Source organism: Protopterus annectens, chromosome 3.part0 (genome assembly GCF_019279795.1).
Source record: "Protopterus annectens isolate FY-2018-M chromosome 3.part0, PAN1.0, whole genome shotgun sequence".
In the NCBI taxonomy this organism is placed as follows: domain Eukaryota; kingdom Metazoa; phylum Chordata; order Ceratodontiformes; family Protopteridae; genus Protopterus; species Protopterus annectens.
This window is the reverse complement of record NC_056731.1, coordinates 1,020,171,781-1,020,195,980: the sequence shown is the minus strand read 5'-3', so window position 1 is coordinate 1,020,195,980 and position 24,200 is coordinate 1,020,171,781.

Here is a 24,200-nt window from a genome sequence, read left to right as displayed (position 1 = left end):
TTTAATACTTTTACTCTACTTTCAAAATAAGCATAAACAGTTTTTTCTTCTTTTTAAACTTATGAAAGCATTTCAGTTTTTCAATAGTTCTTCAAACTCAGCACTTTGATATAAGGTTTCAGAAACTGACATGTCTATAAGGTCTTTAATCAGTCTTTTCATGCAGGGGATGCCACAGCAAACACATACTCCCAATAGGAGCATTCCTACACAAATGGCAATCAGGATGTTCATTAGGATGGTACCTCACCCCCAAACCATTTCTGGAAAAAGTCCATCAGTGGGTTTGGTCCTGGTTTGGCCATGTCCGACACTTGCTGAAATACCTCAAGGTGATTGTCTATCTCGTGTTTATGGTCAGGAATATATGAACAGCACTCCTCCTGGATTAAAGTGCAAGTACCACCTCTCACCACTAGGGTGAAGTTGAGAGCCATGCAGTTTTGAAGCACTACAGTTCTCATGGCATTCAGTTCATCAGTCACCAATTCAAGAGTGAAAAAAGTTGCATTGCTCATTACTTCGAGAAGTTTAGACAGTTTTCTCAGCTCCCAGATCGATTTCACTGCTCCATATGCTGGTGATATGCCTGCCCACAATATAACACTGTCACTCAAGTCCATGTGTGTCAGTTTATCACCTATAGAATGATGGTTTTTCCAGTGAGCATCAATATGCCCCACTGGATTTTCAGGTTTCTTAACGGGTTTCTTGATGACCTCTTGGACATTTCGAATTTTTCCTCGAGGTAAAACTGCAGTGTGTCGTATGGCCGGAACCAGGTAGCCCAAAAAACAACTGCCGGACCAATTCTCAGGTAACCACTAGTATGCCTTTCTGCCACATATGAAATAACAGTCCTCTACTTTAGTAGTAACTTTGCTATGAATATACACTTGTCCTGCATGAAACATTTTTCTATCAATTATAGACAGTTGTTTATAAAGAACAGAATTATGTTTTACTTCATCAAATGTTTTGTGCATCAGTTCAAGAAACAAATCATAGTTTGTATTACAATAAGAACCTGCATTGTTAGCTTTAGTGTAACATTTATAAGGAACAGTCACATTGCAGTTGCTCCAACCCACCTGAACAGTATCATTTTTATAAAAACACACAGTTCCCTTTTGTGGAACAGACAAGTGCAATGCTATTTTATCTTGTGATGTAATGGTTGAGGTATCATACATCAAGTTTTCCCATGTCTCGTTGACTCCTAGGGGGACTGCAGTCATTAATATCCCCCCGTATGCTGTCAGCAAAGCTGTGCAAATCCAGCAATTTGAAACTTTGAAAGTCTCAGCATACACATATTTAATTGCCTGGTAAGTGTTCAAGTTTGGGTGCCAGTTTATGAGTAATGCTTCACGTTTATTCAGTTCAGTTTGTGTGGCTGGAAAAAGGAACGGCCACAACAAAAAGATTATTGTCACCAGTACAGTTAACAGGATGATTATGCAATGCTTCTGAGGAAATGGTTGTTCTGCATTCCTGTTTGCTCTGGATTCTATCATTTTTGCTCTTGACATATGACAAGATTTTTGTCCAGTTCAAAGTTCTTAACTAGTTTGCAGTGCATCAGGTGGATCCACGAGGCACACTCTGAGATCTTGACTGCAGTGGTTGTTGACAGAAGCACTTGATATGGACACTCCCACTTTGGTGACGTCCAATTCTTTTTCTTTATTGTCTTCACCCAGATCCAGCTACCTGTGGCCACTGCCACTTCTGATAGTCTGGTTTGTTCTTTATCTGAAACAGAATTTGACTACAACAGATATTTAGAATTCAACAAATTTCTCATGTACTCTGCTAGTGTACAGTCGGCTTCCTGGTCTGCAGGCATGAGAGGTTTCCACTGAGGTATATAATAAGCCCTTCCAAACAGTTTTTCAAAAGGAGTCAATCCTTTTGCATTCAGAACAGTTCTCATGCTCAACAGTGCCAGGGGCAGACAGTATACCCAATTTCTCTGTGTTTCTTCTATTAACTTCTTTAGCTTAGTCTTTAAAATCCCATTATACCTCTCTACTAACCCTGCAGATTGTGGGTGATATGCACAATGATTTTTTAAAGAAATACCAAAATGTTTACTTAACTGTTGTATGGTTTGGTTCACAAAGTGTGTACAGTTGTCACTGTAGATCCTTTCCGGAATGCTGAATCTAGGGATGATTTCTTTAACAAGAATTTTTGCTATGGTAGCCGCATCTGGATTTTTAGTTGGAAAGGCTTCCACCCATCTGGAAAACATATCTACAATGAAAAGACAATACTTCTTATTTTTACATTTGTTCAATTCTATGAAATCCATACAGATAGTATGAAACGGATACGAGTGTAGGGAAACTCCCTTGCTTGGGCTTTAATGCCCCTTGTGCATGATGTTTATTACAAATGTGGCACATTAAACAAAATTCTTTAGAGTAGTTTAAGAATCCATATGTTGTGAACACTCGGTTCACCAGCTGTACCATCCTCCCTGTTGAGACATGGCATTGCCCATGGCTCAACAAAGCTGCATATCTAAACAAATTAGATGGTAATATCGGTTTTGCTTTTTTTGAGATGTACAGCCCCTTTTTGAGAATTGCTCCTCGTTTTACCCATCTTCATTTTTCAGCCTGCTTAGTAAGTGTCTACATTGTCTTTAGCATTTCTAAATCTAAAATCTCAGAGGGTTGTAATTCCTCATTCAAAAGAAATACTTCTGAAGCTGCCTGCTTTGCAGCTGTATCAGCTCTCGCATTACCTTTTGAAATCCTATCCTGTTGCTTGGTATGAGCTGTGCATTTACAAATAGCTACTTTCTGAGGTAACTGAATAGATTCTAAAAGATCTAAAATAAACTGTGCATGATTGATTGGTTTGCCAGTAGATGTTATCATTCCTCAATTTTTCCACTGTTGCTCAAAAACATGTACAGTAGAAAAAGCGTACTGGCTGTCAGTAAAAATGTTCACACATTTACCCTTTTCTAAGGTACATGCCTGTGTCAAGGCAATCAATTATGCTGCTTGTGCAGATAAATTGTGTGGTAAGGGTTTCGCTTCTATAATCTCAGTATCAGAAACTACTGCATATCCTACTAGGTTCTGTCCTGCAGGACCCCTTTTGCATGAGTCATCCATGTAGTATGTCACCACGGCATCATCCAAGGGGACATCCGTAAGATCTTTTCTAGGCAGTGTCTTTTGCTCAATCGCCTGCAGGCAGCTGTGTGGTGTGCCATCTGCAGAGGTTGGGAGCAAGGTAGAAGGGTTGAAAGTCGTGCATCGTTCAATTGTCATATGAGGTTGGCTCAACAATATAGTCATACAGGAAAGATGCCTAGCAGGGGAAAGATATGCTACCTTCTCTTGCAGTAAAATAACTGCGACTGCATGAGGCACTCTCAATGTGAGAGGGTGGAACAAAACTACTGAGGCCGAAGCCTGTACTGCCATTGCAACTGCAACTACTGCTTATACACAGTGGGGTAAAGACTGTGCCACTGGGTCTAGTTGTGATGAATAATAAGCAATAGGGTGTTACTTGTCCCCACGCTGCTGCTGTGTTAACTCTGATGTCATATAACCTTGCTTACAATGTACAGTTTGGAAAAAAACATTTATGATAGTTTTGTAAGCCTAAAACTAATGAGGACGCTATTAACTGTTTCAGTTTGCAGAAAGCAGATTCTGCTTCTGGTGTCCATTGTAACAAATCCTGTGCTGCCATAGGCTTTTTATATATCAGGTTAGTCAGCGGTGCAGATTCCAAGGCGTAGTTTGGAATCCAGCTCCAGCAAAAATTAGTCATACCCAGGAAGGACATCATTTCCTTCTTGGTAGTGGGTTTTGGTGCTTGTAAAATCGCAACTTTTCTGTCCTCATCTAATGTCCTACCCTCTTTGGATATTACATATCCTAAGCATTTAACTTGTTTTCTCCAAAGCTGCAGTTTATTTTGTTTACTTTATGTTATTCAGTGGCTAAACATTGTAATAGCGCTATGGTATCTTCTTTGCAATCTTGCTGGATGGGGGCCGCCAGCAGAATATTATTAACATAAAGTAAAATCTGACTGCCTCTTGGTGGGGTAAATCCCGCCAAGTTGTTTGCCATTTCTTGTGAGAATATTGTCGGACTTTCACAATATCCCTGTGGTAGTCGTGTATATGTATACATTTTCTCCTGAAATGTGAATGCAAATGAATATTGGCTGTCAGGGTGTATTGGTATTGAAAAGAACGCATTGCTGATATCTACCACAGAAAAATATTTCTTTTGAGGTTTGAAATCATTCAACATAGTGTGTGGGTCTGGCACCATAGGTGCCCTTGGTATTACTGCGTCATTTACAGCTTGTAAATCTTGGACCATACGCCACTCTCCATTCGCTTTCTCAACAGGAAATAAGGGTGTGTTACATGGTGAATCAGGAGATTCCACCAGCATCCCTTCCTTAAGTAAAGCTGCTATAATAGGTTTGATTCCTATCTCTGCATCTTTTCTTAAGGGATACTGTCTTTTCTGTGGTCTAAATGCTGACTTTGGCGTGATAGTAACTGGTCCCGCTGTACGAATAAGTCCTACATCTGACTTTCCTGTTGACCAAAGAGTTTCTGGTATATTCTGTAAGGCATTCTCTTCCTCCTTTAATAGGAGTGCTAATCAACTGTCCTTTCTAGATTGCAAGTGCACGGCTGGGTGGGTCTGAGTTACCAAATTCAACTTCTGCCTTTGTATTCCTTGTTCTGACAGTTCTAACTCTGTCTGTTTTTCCCATCGCATGACTTTTTCTCCAAGGTCTACCCATTTTACATTCTTGTCCTTAGTTAAGCTAACATGTGGTAATCTATTAGATTTATAGAGTGCAAAGAACTCCTGGGGCAATGAACAGCTGGCTACACTGTTCCCTCCCATGTCCCAGTACAGATTACATAAAATCAATCTGTTTGCATGATTTCTAAACAATTTTTGCTCATATTCCTTATCAGGTCCTGGTGTATTACAATAATACAGAGTACAGTGCAGCAAATGTTGTTTATCAATGTCAAGGGAGGGGAACTTGCTGATGGCTATGTTCATCAACTCTTCAGTCACTGCCCCTGGACCAGTCGTAACCAAGTCCTGGCTGTACCAATAAAACATTTCACCCTCCAATTGCACTGCAAAGGTATCAATTTGTCACTGTGCTTCCATACCCTGCATAGTCAAAAGTACTGCTATACCAAATAGCTGCATAAGGACTCTGCCCAAGAGGTTTACTGGGCATTTTGCAGAAACAACAATTTTGCTTTTCTGAGTCAAAACTGAAACAGGATCAGTTATTGCAATATTATGGGAGAGGGGCTCCCGCTACAGCTGTCCATTAGCTGCTTTCACTAATATGTTATCAAGTGACTCTGAATTCTCTGGCAGTTTGGAGGGATGTATCAGGGTCTGTGATGCCCCTGAGTCACATAAGAATTTGACTTCCCTCCCTTCTACCAGGAGTGTAACTTCTTGTTTTGTGTCTGCTAAATAGAGCTCTAAGCTCAATAAAGCTAAATCCAATATTTCTTTTCTTCACTATCCGTAACTTCCTGCAATTCCTCTATTTCTTCTGTCACATTCTCTACTCTCTTTATCACATTCTCATCTGTCCTTTCTCTGCTATCCCCTTCTAGTGATTCTTGACTATCATATAGTCAGTCCTCACCCTCCTTGTCTTTCTCCGTGGTTGCCCTCTTGTTTTTCTTGCAATCCCTTGCCAAGTGTCCCTTTTTACCGCATTTGAAACATTTACCCCTTTTCTTTCACCCTTCAAAGTCCTCTGATCGCTGATCAGATTGTTTGTTTACCTGGGCATTTCTCTTGCCCTTTTTCCCGGACTGTACTACATAAACTTCTGCTCCATTGTCTGCAGAAAATACTTGGGCTTTCTTTTTCTTTTTGATATTAAAATGCCTTTCGGCATGCCTAGCATATTCAAGGAATGACTGTAACCTGCTTGTATGATAATCTACCATTTGCTTTGTAATAAAACTGCTTATGAGTGCAATGCTGCCTTTCAAAAATGCATTCTTTAGCTGCTGCTCATATGGTGAATCGTGTGTCTGATCTTCAGGAACCTGCATTCCACAATGGTTATTAAAACATTCTAACAGTCTGGCATAATATCTGTCAATAGTTTCACCTTCCTGTTGGAAGCATTGATTAATGCAAGTCCAGACTGCCCTAGGCTTCCATTTCTCGGAGATGCGGTCTGTAAGACCTTTTACTCTGTTGTCTAACTCTGCGCTGCTATGTGGGAGGGGCCTGAGTGCAGCATCACGGGGATTCCAGTTGCCACTAATCATGTGCCAATCTGGGCCCACAATTTGTCTGACTACTTTTTCTACCTCTTCTCCGTTTAAATTATAACTCAGCCTCATTTCTTGTAAATCTTCTAAGAACTTTCTGAAATTAACTTTTGGATGGGGAATTCCCTCAGTGGCTTTCTGGATGTCTTCCGAAGTCCAGGATCTATACACTAGAATAGTTGGGTCCTAACCTTCTTGCCCTGCCTGAGGATTAGGCACTTCTATGAGTGGGCATATGTCTTCTTCACTCATAGATCGTGAATTTCTACCCATTTGATATAATTCAGTGTCCCCTTTTGAATTACCTGCCCGCGGTCGAGACCTGGTCTCGATGGGATCTCTAATAAACAGTTTTGCTTTTGTATTGTCTCTATTTACGGTAACAGCAGGATATCGCGGGGGTGGACTAACTTGTTCACTTGCTTCATATTCTGGTAAGGGAGGTGGAGGGGCCGATGCTATTATTAAGTTAGTGTCCTCCTTATCTAAAAACATTGTTTTTGAATTATTGTTTTTTTGTTCCCTACGGTTTACTTCCTCAATCCACCTGTGTGCCTGAGGAATTCCTAATTAGCGCTGCTTTTTTACCAGACCTCTGGAATCGGTTTTAAGCTGTTTGACAAGTTTAACAAGCGAGACTTTTTCTAATTTACCGTCAAATTCATACTTATTAACCCATTTTGAATAGTATTTAATATTATCAGCACGCTGTGACTGCATGTATTTCGCATCTTCGGTTAACGGCGGATTTTTGGGTCTTTTTGTGCAATTATTACCCATTTTGTTCTAACCTTTTAATCATTACATAACTCCTTATTTTTAACGTGGTACCATGGATTTTGTTATAGTCTCTTCAGAATGACTGCCTACCTACTCTGTTTCCCTGATCTATGACAAGACAGTAATCTTTTCTGTCCCTGACTTGTAAAAATACAGTCCTGACAAAAACAATACAACTCTTGTCCCTGATCTAAAACAGAAAAAAAGTATATTCACCTTACCTGAGCCTTCGTGATTGATCACCTGGTTCGTGAAAACCCGTCCTTCAGTCACAGATCAGAAAGTGGCTGGCCTCTTTTGCATGACAATTCAGTCAGAGGGCTTTTCAAATAAGAAGAACCAATGTGGTTTCTTCCCCGTACGGTTTCAAGCCACCTGGCCTGTCTGATCCGAGGCAAAGTGAGGGTTTCCGGTCCGAAGGACCAATCTGTCAAAGGAAAAAACTTCAAAGACCAATACACGTAAGGTTCAGTTAAGGTACATTTAATAACTTGCTGCAAGGAGACAAAAACATGCAAATACAGGATTTTGCCTAACTACTAACAGGAAGTATGCTATTTTTATACTATTCTACAAGACATGGCCTTCTATGGCTGACGTAATTAAACACATATTTCAGTATTGTTTTACAGCAGATGTTACTCAGATTTTCTGCTGACATGACTGGATTTATGAAAAACATTTTGAGATAAACAACCTGGCCTTGGTGGGCCCTAGCCCTTTACAAGCTTCTATTGTATAGTTCTAATACATGTGTTACATCTCAAGGTACTTCTCTAACTTAGGCACAAGCAAATGCTGATTGCAGTTCATATTTTCAAGCAGTCTTTGTTCTGATTATCTATAGCTTCTGCAGCTGTGTGTTTTCTCCCAGCACAAGCGGAACTCCTTGTCTAAGTCTCATAACATTAATATTGTTTTATTCATTATTTTCCTGACACAAGCAGAACTTATCTGCTTTCCTGTAAATTTCCAAAGCATAAGCAATAGCTGTGCATATTTTCATGACAATACAAGGTTAGAAAGCTTCTGCAATTCGTACAGATTTATGCAGTGTGAAATAGAATAAATATGTTAACCCTTGTCAAGCCTTAAATGCACTAATACATACACTAATACATATTTTTCTGACACACTCAAAGAACCTAGACCATATGAAATTACTATCCAAACTTAAACCCTGCTCACAGTCTCTAGATAACTTTCCTGCTGAATAACTAAAAAATGCTGCTAACACCATTTCATATCCAGCCTCCGCCCTTCTGAACAAGTTAATACAGAAATGCTATAGTCCTACCATCTAGAAAAAAAAACATATATAAGCCAATCCCTTTCACCAAGGTGATGCTTCTACCAAGACATATAATTCCAGACCCATTGACATCTTGCCCCCCCTCTCCAAAATATTGGAAAAATGTATCCATAAACAACTACTACAGCATCTCTTAAAGGAACTATTAGTAATCAATACTCATCATGGATTTAGACCTACCCATAGCACAATTATTCTTCTAACTTTTACAGATAGCATAAATAAAGCTAGGGGAATATAAAGCTAGGAAAATAAAGCTAGTGGAAACTCATATTTTCCTTTTTCCTAGACTTATCAAAAGCTTTTGACACCGTGTCTCATAATAAAAATCCTATAATTGCCCAAAATGGATATCTCACAACCAACTCTTCAGTGATTTAATAATTACCTGTCAGAACGCTACCAGGTAGTCAACTTGAATTCTACCCTTTCCCCTTACCTACCCATCATTACAGGTATACCACAAATCTCTAGGGTCTATATTAGAACACCGAACGTTCAAAATTTCAAGTGTTCCAATATAGACCCGTTTTCAGCGAACGCTGAAAATATCGAAGAAACAGAAAACCACATTTTTTCCTAGGCAAAGAATTTGGTTGTCCGTTGCTGTTGCTTCTGTATTTTCAGCTCTGTGATGGAAAGTTATGGGTTGGCTTCAGGTAAGTGTGAGATTGTGTGGACGTGAGGGTTAGGGCAAGTTAGGTGAGTTAGGGTTAGTGCGTAGGTGAGGTAACTGTGTAATAGTGACTGATCTTAGGATTAGGGTTTGGGTTACGGTAAGTGGATAGTCAGTGATGTATGTATGGTTTAGTGTAGGGTTAGGTGTAAGGGTTTAGGTGTATCTGTGTGGATTGCTGTTTGTTTGGTGTGCTTGTGTTGTGTGTATGTGTTTTGAAACAGCAAATTTTTTCCCTAGGAAAAAATTTGCTGTTCTGAATGTTCGATGTTTTAAATTTTCAATTCATAGGGTTCGATATTAGAACACTCGAAATTTTGAATGTTCGGTGTTCTAATATATACCCAAATCTATATGCTTGGTCCTCTTCTATTTATTATCTTTGTAAACAAGCATCATAGTTCTATTCAACAGGCATCCCTTGTACAGTATGCAGATGATTATTCCATAATCTTACTCTCAGGCAATCTAAAAAATTTAGTACAGAATACACAACATGCCTTTATCTCTATTGAAAACTGGCTTTTTAACCACCAACTCCTTTTTAAAACAAAGAAAATCAAACTCAGTTTATTTTCACCAAATCACATATCCATGAGAAAAATAACTTGAGAGCATATCCCTAAACAGTACACAAATTGAAGTAGTGCCCCACGCAAAACTGATGGGGGTTATGACAGATGACAGCCTCAAATATGACCTCCACGATATTAAAAAAAAAACGCAAAAAACTAGGAATGCTATATAACGCCAAAAGGTTATTACTGCATCCACCAGAGTCACTCTTATCACTACATATCTATTCCTCACTTTATTATATGGTTCTCCCATCTTAACCTCCAGACCTATGGAGATTACCTCTGCAGACCTCCAGTGAAAATGATAACATTTTCCATTCAAACTTTCCCAGTAAACAAATGCAAATAAATAAATAAATCAATAAATAATATAGAAATAAATGATGTTCCTGTTAACTGCATTCATCCTTCCTTTAAACTATATCTGTTTCAAAGGTAGTCACTCGGTTTGTATTCTAGGGGACCATTGAGGAGCCTAGCCCAAATCTCCAGTTGCCTCAGAGCACTGTCTGGTAAAGTGACTTGCTCAAAGCCAGGGCACAAATATGTGGCAAAATCAGAGATGTTCTGTAGAATTGTTTGTTTGTTTGTTTGCAGGATTTTCCAACCAAGCAAAAAATATCCTTTTTTCAGAATAGTCTAGGAGATTGTTTAGGAAAGCAAAGAGCAGGGCATTCTATTTTATCAAAATTTCGTAACGCAGTGGTAACATGATGAGATTTTAAAATTGTTGACAGCATACAAAGCAGCTGTTAAGTATTCCACTGTTAAGAAAACTGGTAGGGAGGGGTGTGGCCAAGATGCCAGACTGTTAGCAGCACAGAATTTTAGCTCTGCCTACAATATATTAATCTGACATGAAATTCTAGTTAATTTTTGAAGTAAACTACTCAAATATGAGAAAATACATAATTGTAAGATTTTTATTATTTTTCAAATATTAGTACTGAAATAGAAAGTTTTATTATTTATTCCTGTCAAGACGTTTTTCTACAAAGGATTCAAATATGAGTAACTTGAAGAATTCACATCAAAAGAGTGTGGTGAAAAAGGAGTTACAAGCTATAATAACAAATATCCTTTCTCTCAAAATGGATAAACTGGAAAATAAAATTGATCACATAAGACAGGATTGTAGTAAGAAGTTGGACATTCTAAATGAGGTAACCAAAAAAAAAAAAAAAAAAAAACTTTCAGAATAAATATCTTCCATTGAAGAAACTATAAGTGATATGGATGGCAGACTGACTGAGTGTGAGAGCCACAATAATTTTCTTTTGAAACAAATTACAAAACTACTAGAAAAAGTGGAAGACCTAGAATGTAGGTCAAAGAGAAATAATGCCAGAATTTATGCAGTTCCTGAAAAAGAAGAAGGCGATAATATGATACAATTTCTTAACAAATGGTTCCCTACAGCATTAAATCTGCCTGAGTCTCCTTCATTTGGAATTGAAAGAGCTCACCGTTCTTTATCAAAACCAATTTCGACTACCAGATTCTCTAACCCTAGATCCATCATTGCCAGATTTTTATCTTCCCAAGATAAAGATTTGGTACTGAAATCTGCATGGACAAACTCTCCTATTAAAATAAATGAAAAAAACATTCATTTTGACAATGATTTCACCTTTTCTATCATCTCTAGAAGAAAAGAATATGTTCCCTTAATAAAGACTCCCAAAAAGTCCAACATCAAGGCTCAAATAATTTTCCCTGTCAGGATAAAAATATTTCTACCAGATGGTGAGAAGATTTTTAGCTCAGTACTAAAAGCCATAGATTTTATTCAAAAGAAAAACATATCAACTGAGATGTGCAACAAAAAATGGATGGACCATCAAAGAAGGAGCAAATAAATAATTAAAAGACAAATAAATAGGATATTGTTAAATGTAAAATACTTTGACTGCAAATGTCATTGCCTAGTTTATTGTTGAGAAACTTCAACAAGGTAAAGGTAAAATTGTTATGTTTTATTTTCTTTTTATGTGTACTGATTGGTCTAATTAATTTACTAATACATTCACTTTCTTGTTGTTGGGGAACAAAGTTAATTAGTGACATCATTATTATATGATATCTTAAGGAAACTATATTCTTGTGTGTGAATATTGGGGTAATGCTGTAGTACACACTAAACATATATTTGTGATCATGCTGTATTCTGTGTCAAAATTAACTTTACCATTATTATGTGCAGGTAAAGCAAAAATGTTGTGCTTCCCTAAATGTATGAAAGAAATGCTCATTTTATGCTTTGTAATTAAATGATTGCTTAAATATTTTTCCTATCTGACTATAATATGGCAATAGAAGTTGTATTTATGCTGGCTATAAGTTGTTTTATGCTAACTGATAGGTTCAAAAGACATTAATGATGTTTGTTGATGAAGAGAAGGGAAAATGGCTTTGCTAGCCTGGTTAAATGTTGGTCGTTATAGTTTCACACTGCTGAAGGTGCTTGAGCACTTTTTTTATCTCACAGGGACAAGAAAAGCTTTACATTTGCAGCTGGAAGACTTTTTTTAGCTTCTGCAACTTTTAAAGAGTAGCACAAGCAAGTACAAGGCACTAGCAATGAGTTTGAGAAGCCAGCTGTAAGAAAACACAGAATAGTAACGTCATGCGACCTTTCAACCCATGCACAGTATTAAAATGTGAATGAAGTCACAGATGAAATTTGGAGTGAAATGGAGTGAACAGTAAAAGAAATCTTGGTTCAGAAGCTTAAAAGGTACAGAAATACTATAAAGAAGTATTTTAAAGACATTAAAAAGTCAACATTATGAATATTTGTATAGTTTTGAGCTCAAAATAAATTAAAGCCAATGAATACTACTTGGTATATAGGAAACAGTGAAGGAAGGTGGGAGGTAGGGAAGATGACAGAATGCCCTTAAATGAAAACAAATGGTAATGTTAGTTATATAAATGGGCAGTATGTAAAGTAAACATAAATTTTAAATATATACATGCCTTTTCATTACTGCAACCATAACCAAGTAGAAATATATTTTATAAGGCCATCTAAAATAACCTGATAAACTGTACTACATTCAATGCTAGTTGTACTGTAAGATATATTGAAATGATACAGATTTGACAAAGGACCACAAATGTAGATTTGATAAATGACCATAAATATAAATGGTGGTTATTAAAAAGATCATACTTTTAAACTGTTTAAACATTAGCAACAGAGTTTTTTTTTTTTTTGCATTTTGTATTAACCTTGTATGAATCTTGGACTATATAAGTACTATCTCTCTAAGGTTATAAATATATAAGGGAACAAAATGTAGCTGATTATCAGAAGACTCTATTTAGAGCCTAATTTCAAAATAGGTTTCATATTTCAAAGATGACTTTACATTGTTACATTATAGAGTGGTTGGTTATATGCATTATTGAAAATGGTCCTACTATGATTAAATAGTGTACTTTTTAAGTTGATGTTTGATCAGGTTACTTTAAAAAATGTTTTATGGGTCATACTTTATATAATTGAAACAGAAGTTAATTGTGGTGTAATTGGTGTGTGAGATGTGGAAAGTGGGTGGTTTGGTTACATTTTTAACCAAACCTGAAACATTATGTTCCATGTTTGCATTTGTATATAGATATTTGTTTCAGAAGTCATTAGTTAAATTTTTTGATTAATTCATGATAAAAAATTCTAAGAGACATTTCAGGCTATTGTATATGAGATTTATTATATATGTTCTAAATATAACTTAAGTGTATGATGTTTTATAAATGCTTATCACTCAATGTTAATGGCTTAAATAACAACATCAATAGAGCTGACTTGCTTATGTTTATCTAAATGCATAAAGCACAAATAATTTTCTTGCAAGAAACTCATTTATTGAAGCAAGATTTAGATAACCTATCCTTTAATGTTTTGCAGTACTTACTGATTCTTGCTATACATTTAAAAGAAGAGGCACCCTTATAGAATAGAATAACACTTACATAATTCCCAAAATATTAAACTAATTTTCAGATAAGAATGGCATGTTAAGTTTACTGGTGCTAGAAATTAATAAGAAATGCTACTCATTGGTAAATTCTTATTGGATCCCTGGGTTAGGGACTAAATATGTAAAAAAAATATTTGGATACTACTGCATTATATGCAAAGGGTGAAATTATATTGGCTGGATATTTCATTTGCTTATTAACAGATATGGATGCTTCTAGAACAAGTTAAATTAAATTAACAACACAAGCTACAAAATTAAATAATTTTACTGCCTCAATGAAACTCAGAGACATATACAGTTTAAAATTACAAAATTCACTTAACTACACAGATTACTCATTCAGATTTGGCACACAAACAAATATTGACAAGGTTTTCATTGCAAATGACTCTTATTCAAAAATAAGTGATGTTCTAATAATGTCATGCCCACTTTCTGAACATAATGCCTTTTTTTAGTTTGTCTGCATAGAATGATGATTCGATAATTTTACAAAGAATCCCAGCATATATAACAACAATAAAATGTTTTATGGAATGGATTCTAAAGGAGATAGATACATTTGTAGAAATCAGTAATAATAATAGGGAGGTAACAGACACAATATTATGGGACACAATGAAAGTTTATCTGTATGATAGAGTTAAAAATCGGTATCTTCAAAAATGAAAAGAATGGGACAAAGAAATATCAGAACTACAAATGAAAATAGATAAGTTGAAATTAAATTTAAAACCCAATGATATAGCGGTCATCATCATCATCTTTCGGCTTTTCCCGTTAGGGGTCGCCACAGTGGGTCATCTCTTTCCATTTTTTCCTATCCTCTGCATCTTGCTCTGTCACACCAGCCGCCTGCATGTCCTCTCTCACCATGTCCATAAACCTTATCTTAAGCCTTCCTCTTTTCCTCTTACCTGGCAGCTCCATCCTTAGCATCTTTTTCCTAATATACCCATCATCCCTCCTCAGCACATGTCCAAACCAATGCAATCTCGTCTCTCTTGCTTTGTCTCCAAACTGTTCAACATGAGCTGACCCTCCAATATACTGATTCCTAATCCTATCCATCCTAGTCACACCGAGTGCAAATCTTAACATCTTTAACTCTACCACATCCAGCTCTGACTCCTGCCTTTTTGTCAATGCTGATAACCAGAAAGGCACTGAGGTAACATAACAGGTAAAATCACAAACCCTTTATTGTCCAGATACAAAATGTAAACATAAATGTGGAAAAACTTTAAATACCCAAATCAATTAGTACTTAGGCTTGGTGAACAAGTAATTAAAGGGTTAACAAATTAACTATTTGCCTGTTCTATCAGTTCTGTCTAATTACGTACTAATTGATTTGTGTATTTAAAGTTTGTTTTTAATGAAGTTAACTGACTTTGAAGATGCCCAGGAGGGTGACAGCACTTAGTCAGTTTTTTCCACAGTTTTCTACAGTGTTTCTACATTTATGTTTACATTTTGTATCTGGACAATAAAGGGTTTGTGATTTTACCTGTTATGTTACCTCAGTGCCTTTCTGGTTATCAGTATTTTACACTTTTTGTCAATGCCACTGTCTCCAACCCATATAATATAGCTGGTCTCACTACCCTCTTATAGACCTTCCCTTTCACTCTTACTGGTACCCGTCTGTCACAAATCACTCCTGACACTCTTCTTCACCCTGCCTGTACTCTCTTCTTCACCTCTCTTCCACATTCACCATTACTCTGAACTGTTGATCCCAAGTACTTAAACTCGTCCACCCTTACCAACTCTACTCCCTGCATCCTCACCATTCCTCTACCCTCCCTCTCATTTACACACATATATTCTGTCTTAGCCCTGCTGACCTTCATTCCTCTGGTCTCTAGAGCATATCTCCACCTCTCCAGTGTCTCCTCCACCTGATTCCTACTCTCACTACAGATCACAATGTCATCTGCAAACATCATAGTCCACGGGGCTTCCTGTCAGATCTCATCTGTCAACCTGTCCATCACCACTGCAAATAAGAAAGGACTCAGAGCTGATCCTTGATATAATCCCACCTCCACCTTAAACGGATCTGTCACTCCCACTGCAGTCTTCACCACTGTCACACTACCCTCGTACATATCCTGTACCACTCTTACATACTTCTCTTTCACTCCCGACTTCCTCATACAATACCACAACTCTTCTCTAGGAACCCTGTCATATGCTTTTTCCAAGTCTACAAAGAAACAATGCAACTCCTTCTGACCTTCTCTGTATTTCTCCAATAACACTCTCAGAGCAAAAATTGCATCTGTAGTGCTCTTTCCTGGCATGAAACCATACTGCTGATCACTAATCTTCACCTCCCTTCTTAACCTAGCTTCTACTACTCTTTCCCATAACTTCAAGCTGTGACTGATCAGTTTTATCCCTCTTTAGTTACTGCAGCTCTGCACATCACCCTTATTCTTAAAGATAAGTACCAAAACACTTTTTCTCCACTCCTCAGGCACATACCAAAATATCAAACTTAAATCAAAAATACTTAGAAATATTAAATCACGGAGTTGCTATTTTGTTTGTTTGTTTGTGTCTTTTGGCTTTTCCTAGTTAGGGGTTGCCACAGTGGAACTCTGGTCCGCTAATGATTGGCAGTAGAGTTTTACATGCTGGCTTACCGGGCCTAATGCACAACCTTCAACAAAGGAACGCCCGTTCACACATGTCGCCACACAGAAGATGTTCTAACTGAGAATTGAATGGGCAACGTCTAACTGTGAGGTGACAATGCTACCGCAGCAAAACCACCGCAGTCTATAAATCACAGAGTTGCTATAAACTTAGAAAAATTTTAATTACAATCTTATTCTGTAAACCCTAGGCATTTACATAAATTGGCTATTAGATCCAAACAAATATTGTCCAAAAATCCAATTATTTGCAGACGATATTTTACTAATATCTGGTGATATAGAATTTTCCATGCAATATATTATAGATGTTATGAATCACTTTGGGAAAATCTCAGGACTAAAATTCAACCAAAATAAAACCAAAACATTATTAATCAGTAAGAAAATAAATAGAACTCTACTAAAGTCTAACACATTTAATAGAGAAAATTATATGATAAATTATTTAGGAATTAGTATAAAAACTACATGGAAAGAGACTGTCCAAATAATTATACCAATCTATTAACTTTAATCAGTGATTTAACTAAAAAATGGAAAATGTTTTTTACTATGGAGGGCAGACTTACCTTAATAAAAATTATTATTTTGCCCAAAATTTTATTCTATACACAATCACTGATTTTATCCCCACCTAAAATATTTTTTAAACAAATAGATTCCTTATTACTGAAATTTCTTTGGTTTCCATGAAAACCATGAGTAGCATGCAAATGACATGTTAGAGCCTGGAATAGTAATGAGATTGGATTCCCTAATAGAGAATTATACTCTAAATCTGTTATTATTAATATATTACATTGGATAACGTCTATATATACTTTTAGTTGGAAACAGCTACATGAGATTCTTATAACTGCTTTTAGAAACGTGGAAACTCAAATTAATGATTTATTTGAAATCAGTAAAATATACTGGGTACTTAGTGACTATTCTCTATATAATAAGAGAGTTATCCACTTCTCATATGGTATAAATCAAAATTTTTGCACCTTTAAAAACATAATAGATAATAATTATAGTTTAAAACAAACACACTTTCGTATATTTCCCATAGCATACTCTCCAGGTTGTCTAGATTCATTTAATATTAATAAAATGTCAAATCTTAAAGATAACAAATTCAAATTCTGGCACCAATTTATAGATCAAAACAAAATTTGATCAATAAACTTTCTTTTAGCCAGATATAATGTCAGTGAAGATAAGTGGTTATTTGTACAATCATTACAGCAATTTATTGAATGTAAAGTGAGAGTATCAAAGAACTCTAGAAAAAGATGCTATACCAAGGCTTTTACAATTATTTATGTGCTGTAATTTGATGAACATTGAATATAAACTGAGCATATCACCCATATATAAAATCTTACTTGATGAATTGCTTTCATTTGACTCGGCTTTTTGGAATTACTCTATAAAGGTTAATGGAGAATCTTTGTCAAATGAAAATAAGAAACAGGTACTAAAATCAGTAAATAACACCACATCATCATTATACTGGAAATTATATACCTTGAAATTTATTTATAGAAGTTTTTATACCCCATACAAGATTGCACTTATATCCAAACGTAAAGAAACAAAATGTTGGAGATATGGTGAAATTCTTGAAGCCAACTGGGTTCATATGTTAATCAAATGTAGAACTCTTACACATTATTGGAATGACTTTAAACACATTATAAAAGCTTTGTGGTCAGATACGTGTCAAATTACTAGTTTTTTATCCTATTTAATGTACCTACTCCAAGTGTAATTCCCAAACATCAGTTACCAGTTCTTTGGTCAATTTTAGCTATCGCCAGAAAGATTATTACATTGAATTGTAAAGGTAAGCAAGATCTTATGTTTGCTGATTTTATTAGACTAGCAAAATGTGTATGAAAAAAGAAATGCAAACTATTTGTTATAGAACATGTAATGTAACATAAAAGAATAGCTTGGCAGAAACTGCAGAACTTATTAGATAAATATTAATAGTACCCTTTGATGAAGTTAATGTTTGTCATGGATGACTGTATATTGTGTAAATAGTTTTTTTTTTTATTTGGTATATATTGTATGTTTTGAAATATATTGATTGTTAATGTTTAATGGAAAAATAAAATAAAAATTAAAAAAAAAAAAGAAAACTGGTAAGTACAACATCCTTGTGTTTTTTTTTTTTCAACAGTACTGAAACATTTTCTTTCTATCATTTCCTATTCCCGTTGGCTATTCAGTGGAAGGAAAACCAGAAATTGCCCTCACTTGGTGAGTATAATATGAGACTGCAAGGGAAAAATGCAAAATAAAAAAAAAACAATGTAGTTCTATGATTTTTTTAAGGTACCTGATCAGTCATGTATAAAAGTATGTACTTTTTCTTTCTGAACCACTGTTTCTGTTTTATATCATGAAACCTCAGTTCATTCCCAGTTGATATTTGTTTTGTTGTGATTTTCTTTCAGATAAAAAAAAAAAGACTTGAGGAACTGGGGCAGAGCCTAGATGGCTAAGTGAAAGCAGAACCTTTTCAGACCTGTGCAGCTATACTAAAATAAACAGGAACATATTATCAAGGAATAATTCTACACAAATTACTTTAAAAACATTTGGACTTGCTTGTTTCCAAATATTGTGAAATTTCTTTAACATTTTCCTGTCAAACTGTCAGATACCTTTTGATTAACTGCAGAAATTAATAACTCAAAACATTCTCATAAGACTCTTCACTAAAAAAAGTATTGTAACTAGTAGCTTCTACACAAGAACTATCTTTAAAAATGGATAGTTCTCAGGAGAATCTAGAGCATGTGAGAGCAAACAACATCACATTAAAATCATTAACATTGAATCTGTTTTAAATGAAGGGAGGAGAATCTCAAACAGAATTTTGATAAAATAAAATACTTGGCTACTAAATAAAGTAGATGACTTTGAAAATAGAGAAAGGAGATATAATATAAGAATAATTAGTTTACCTGAAAAATAGAAGGGGAAGATATAGTAACTTTTTTAACATTCTTGATCCAAAAACTGTTATATCTACAAGGGGGGGGGGGCTTTTATGCCATTGAAAGGGCACATAGAGCTATATGTAAGCATATGTCATCTTATTCATCTTTTCCAAGATCCATAGTGATAACATTCTTTTAATTTCTAGATAAAGAACTAACATACTTAAAAAGAGCATGGAAATAAGCTCCACTGAAATATGGATACCACAATATAGGATTTGACAATAATTACTCAGCCAAAACAAGAGAAATGAGAAAAAAATATTGGCCACAAGGTAAAAGTCTATAACACAATGGTCTCAATATGCAGATAATCTTCACAACAAAAATAAAAATCCATCTATCCAGTGGCATCAGAATCTTTAACACCCTCAAAGAATCCTCTGCCTTTGTAAAAAGCAATAATTTCCTAGCTACTACTGAAGACATTGCTCAGACTTCACTCACACTGAAGAGATGTTCTGATAAGACTTCCTGGACTGACATGAAGAAGATGTATCAACAAATTTCACTACAAAACCTTCAAAGAACATCTCAGACTAAAGTGAAGTATTCTAATCTATTCATCTGCCTTATTAAAATTACTATTATAAGATATAATGGGGCATAACATAATATAATAAAGAGAAGAGGGAAGAAAGGTAAGTTGAAAACAAAGAATGTGACAATATGAAAATCTCAATTATTACCCTTAGGTACAGTACTTATTTATTTAAAAGTGAAGAGAGGTACTAACAAAATGTTTTAAATACTTTCATTTAAATAGAAATAATATGTACTACATACCATGATTATTTGCACTAGTTCTCTTAAAATGTAAATATATATCATAAAATTAACATAACGTTTATAATTTTAGAAACATAACCATTTACAACTTTCAAATTTCTAGGGTTTAAATGAACTCAGTATGGGGTGGAGATAAAAGAGAAGATAAAATTTTGTTATGAATTTATATTGTTCACTTGCTCTAGTTATGATGCTGTGATTTACCCTGACTCTTAATTCACATAAAATGTTAGCACTGTAAAGATTTTTCCACAGTCTTTTCTTTCCCACACCAAGGGGGAGACCTCTCGAGTGACTGCTTCAGCAACAGTGGATCCAAACAAGGGATATATTGGTGATGAGAGAATGGTAGCATTAAATCCCAGTTGTTTACATGTATTGTTCACTGATATCCCTGCCTGTAATTCTAAATAAGACATAATAGTTGTGAGCATTGATCCAGTACTCCAATAATTTCCACAGTTTTTTCCTTATATTTGTGTCTTGCCTCTTCTGACTTATCATAGCATACTTCTTATCTACACCTAGATTCCCACACACAGTTAAATGTCATATCAGCTAGAACTGTATACAAATCTATACATTATTTAATATGAGGCCAAATAACCTGTTTTGATTGGAGTGCATCCTGGTGATCAGGTTGTTTGAAAATGAACATTTCCGTAATAACTTTACTTAAATATCCAAGACACAGAAGCATGAATCCTGTTAAGGTAGTCAATTAATGTAATTTCACAAATGGATTAACTTGGCTATAAAATTATCAATTAACAGGATTTAACATTTATTCATCCTGTATCATATGTAGACCATTGAATATATTCAGATGCATTTTTATTCACTTAATCTTCTATGGCTTGTGCTTGTTCCACTTGGCAGATGGTATAATTTTGGGGGAGTTCTGAGGTCATATCTGTACTACAAAGGTGGGATTGACAGAGATGATGGGGAGCCTCCATTGTATTTTGATGAGTGCTGTGTGGTCCTTTATGTTTGCCTGGACAACCAACTAGTTGAATGGAACATTTTAGGATCAAGATTCCATGTAGTCCTTTTTCAGGTTGGTGAGGGCTCTCACACATTTGAGAGGAAAAGTGATGCGTCTGCCAATATAAAATATTGAACTTGATTACAAGAATCATGCTGAGGTGGTAGATATTGAAAATGATGTTTGTGTGTTTTTTATGGTTAGATTTGTTAGGAAATTATAGTGTCTGTGCCTCTTGTAAGCACTGACTGCAGGAATCCTTATATATTTGTAAATAAATTGAACTTTCCATCATATTTGCTGTATTTGTATTTTGAAGATACAACTATTTAATGGATTCCCCATTTTAAACTTATTTTATCATAATATATAGGCTTTTTGTTGCTAAAAAGACCTGTTCTGGACTATAAACACATTATTAGATGGGATGTATCTCAAGAGTTTTAGACTATTTTTGAGGTGTGGAAATGCTATCTCCAGCACGGTGGGGAAATGCTACCTCTGGTATGGAAAGAAAAGACCAGCACTTAACTTTATTTCGTTAAGAAACATAATTATATAATACTGAAACCAATAAGAACTTTATTGTCATCTGCATTTGATAAATTCTTTAATATTTAATGGATTTCTGACCAGCTGATTTATGTGTATGCAAGGAAGAAGAAAAAGAAGAACAAGCAGGAAAGAAATAGAGAGAAGGAAAAAAGTATCTAAGAGATTATATATTAGACACGCATATAACTAAGATATTCAGTACAGTCTTCATGCTGGATATGTAAGTAAACCACACCTCCAATTTTATGTTTTTAACTTTGAATACTCCACCATATTTAAAACACATCCCATCGTTATGTGACTGCCAATGTATCACATTTAAACAGCCCACACACAATTATAAGCATTATATAGTGCACCACATAATTCTAACAGAAACAATTAAAAACGCGCTTAGAAAAGACAAAAAAATAACTAAATAGTCATTAGAACAAATATATATATATATATATATATATATATATATATATATATATATATATATATATATATATATATATATATATATATATATATATATGGGTCTACCTGAGATGGTTGACAAGCCATTTGATCGACACTCATTTGGTCGACAGTTCATTTGGTCGACAAGCAGTTTTATGTGGGGGGGCTTCACCCCCTACACCCCCAATGTGGGGGGCTGTGCCCCCCACACCCTCTAACTATATATATCAACTCCAGGGTCGCACAATATTGGGGAGGGGGGCAAATCTGCCTGTCGACCAAATGAATTGTCGACCAAATGAGTCTCAGGTAGACCCATATATATATATATATATATATATATATATATATATATATATATATATATATATATCTTTAAGCTTTAAAACTGGGTGCACATATATCAACTCATTTAAACCTGGACTCATACTTGCATTACAATTCACTTGCCACAGCAGTTCCTTTTTATCCTAGTGCAAATCCAATGGGTCACCCCTTTGGTTTTCAATTACCTTCTCCTAAACAACAAATTTAAAGCAATGTGTAGGATGCAAAGTAATGTGCCTAGCCAAAGTATTAATTTCTTGTACTTTAGACATGGCATACACATATTCCTTTGTCCTATCTTTTAATGAACTTTCCATCTTGCCCACATAAAAAGTCATGCAAGACTCACATAGGGCTGCATACACCACTCTTTTTGTATTGCAGTTATAATTACCTTGTATTTTTTTATGGTTAGATTTGTTAGGAAATTATAGTGTCTGTGCCTCTTGTAAGCACTGACTGCAGGAATCCTTATATATTTGTAAATAAATTGAACTTTCCATCATATTTGCCGTATTTGTATTTTGAAGATACAACTATTTAATGGCTTCCCCATTTTAAACTTATTTTATCATAATATATAGGCTTTTTGTTGCTAAAAAGACCTGTTCTGGACTATAAACACATTATTAGATGGGATGTATCTCAAGAGTTTTAGACTATTTTTGAGGTGTGGAAATGCTATCTCCAGCACGGTGGGGAAATGCTACCTCTGGTATGGAAAGAAAAGACCAGCACTTAACTTTATTTCGTTAAGAAACATAATTATATAATACTGAAACCAATAAGAACTTTATTTAGTCATCTGCATTTGATAAATTCTTTAATATTTAATGGATTTCTGACCAGCTGATTTATGTGTATGCAAGGAAGAAGAAAAAGAAGAACAAGCAGGAAAGAAATAGAGAGAAGGAAAAAAGTATCTAAGAGATTATATATTAGACACGCATATAACTAAGATATTCAGTACAGTCTTCATGCTGGATATGTAAGTAAACCACACCTCCAATTTTATGTTTTTAACTTTGAATACTCCACCATATTTAAAACACATCCCATCATTATGTGACTGCCAATGTATCACATTTAAACAGCCCACGCACAATTATAAGCATTATATAGTGCACCACATAATTCTAACAGAAACAATTAAAAACGCGCTTAGAAAAGACAAAAAAATAACTAAATAGTCATTAGAACAAATATATATATATATATATGAATATATATATATATATATATATATATATATATATATATGGGTCTACCTGAGATGGTTGACAAGCCATTTGATCGACACTCATTTGGTCGACAGTTCATTTGGTCGACAAGCAGTTTTATGTGGGGGGGCTTCACCCCCTACACCCTCTAACTATATATATCAACTCCAGGGTCGCACAATATTGGGGAGGGGGGCAAATCTGCCTGTCGACCAAATGAATTGTCGACCAAATGAGTCTCATGTAGACCATATATATATATATATATATATATATATATATATATATATATATATATATATATATATATATATATCTTTAAGCTTTAAAACTGGGTGCACATATATCAACTCATTTAAACCTGGACTCACAATTGCATTACAATTCACTTGCCACAGCAGTTCCTTTTTATCCTAGTGCAAATCCAATGGGTCACCCCTTTGGTTTTCAATTACCTTCTCCTAAACAACAAATTTAAAGCAATGTGTAGGATGCAAAGTAATGTGCCTAGCCAAAGTATTAATTTCTTGTACTTTAGAC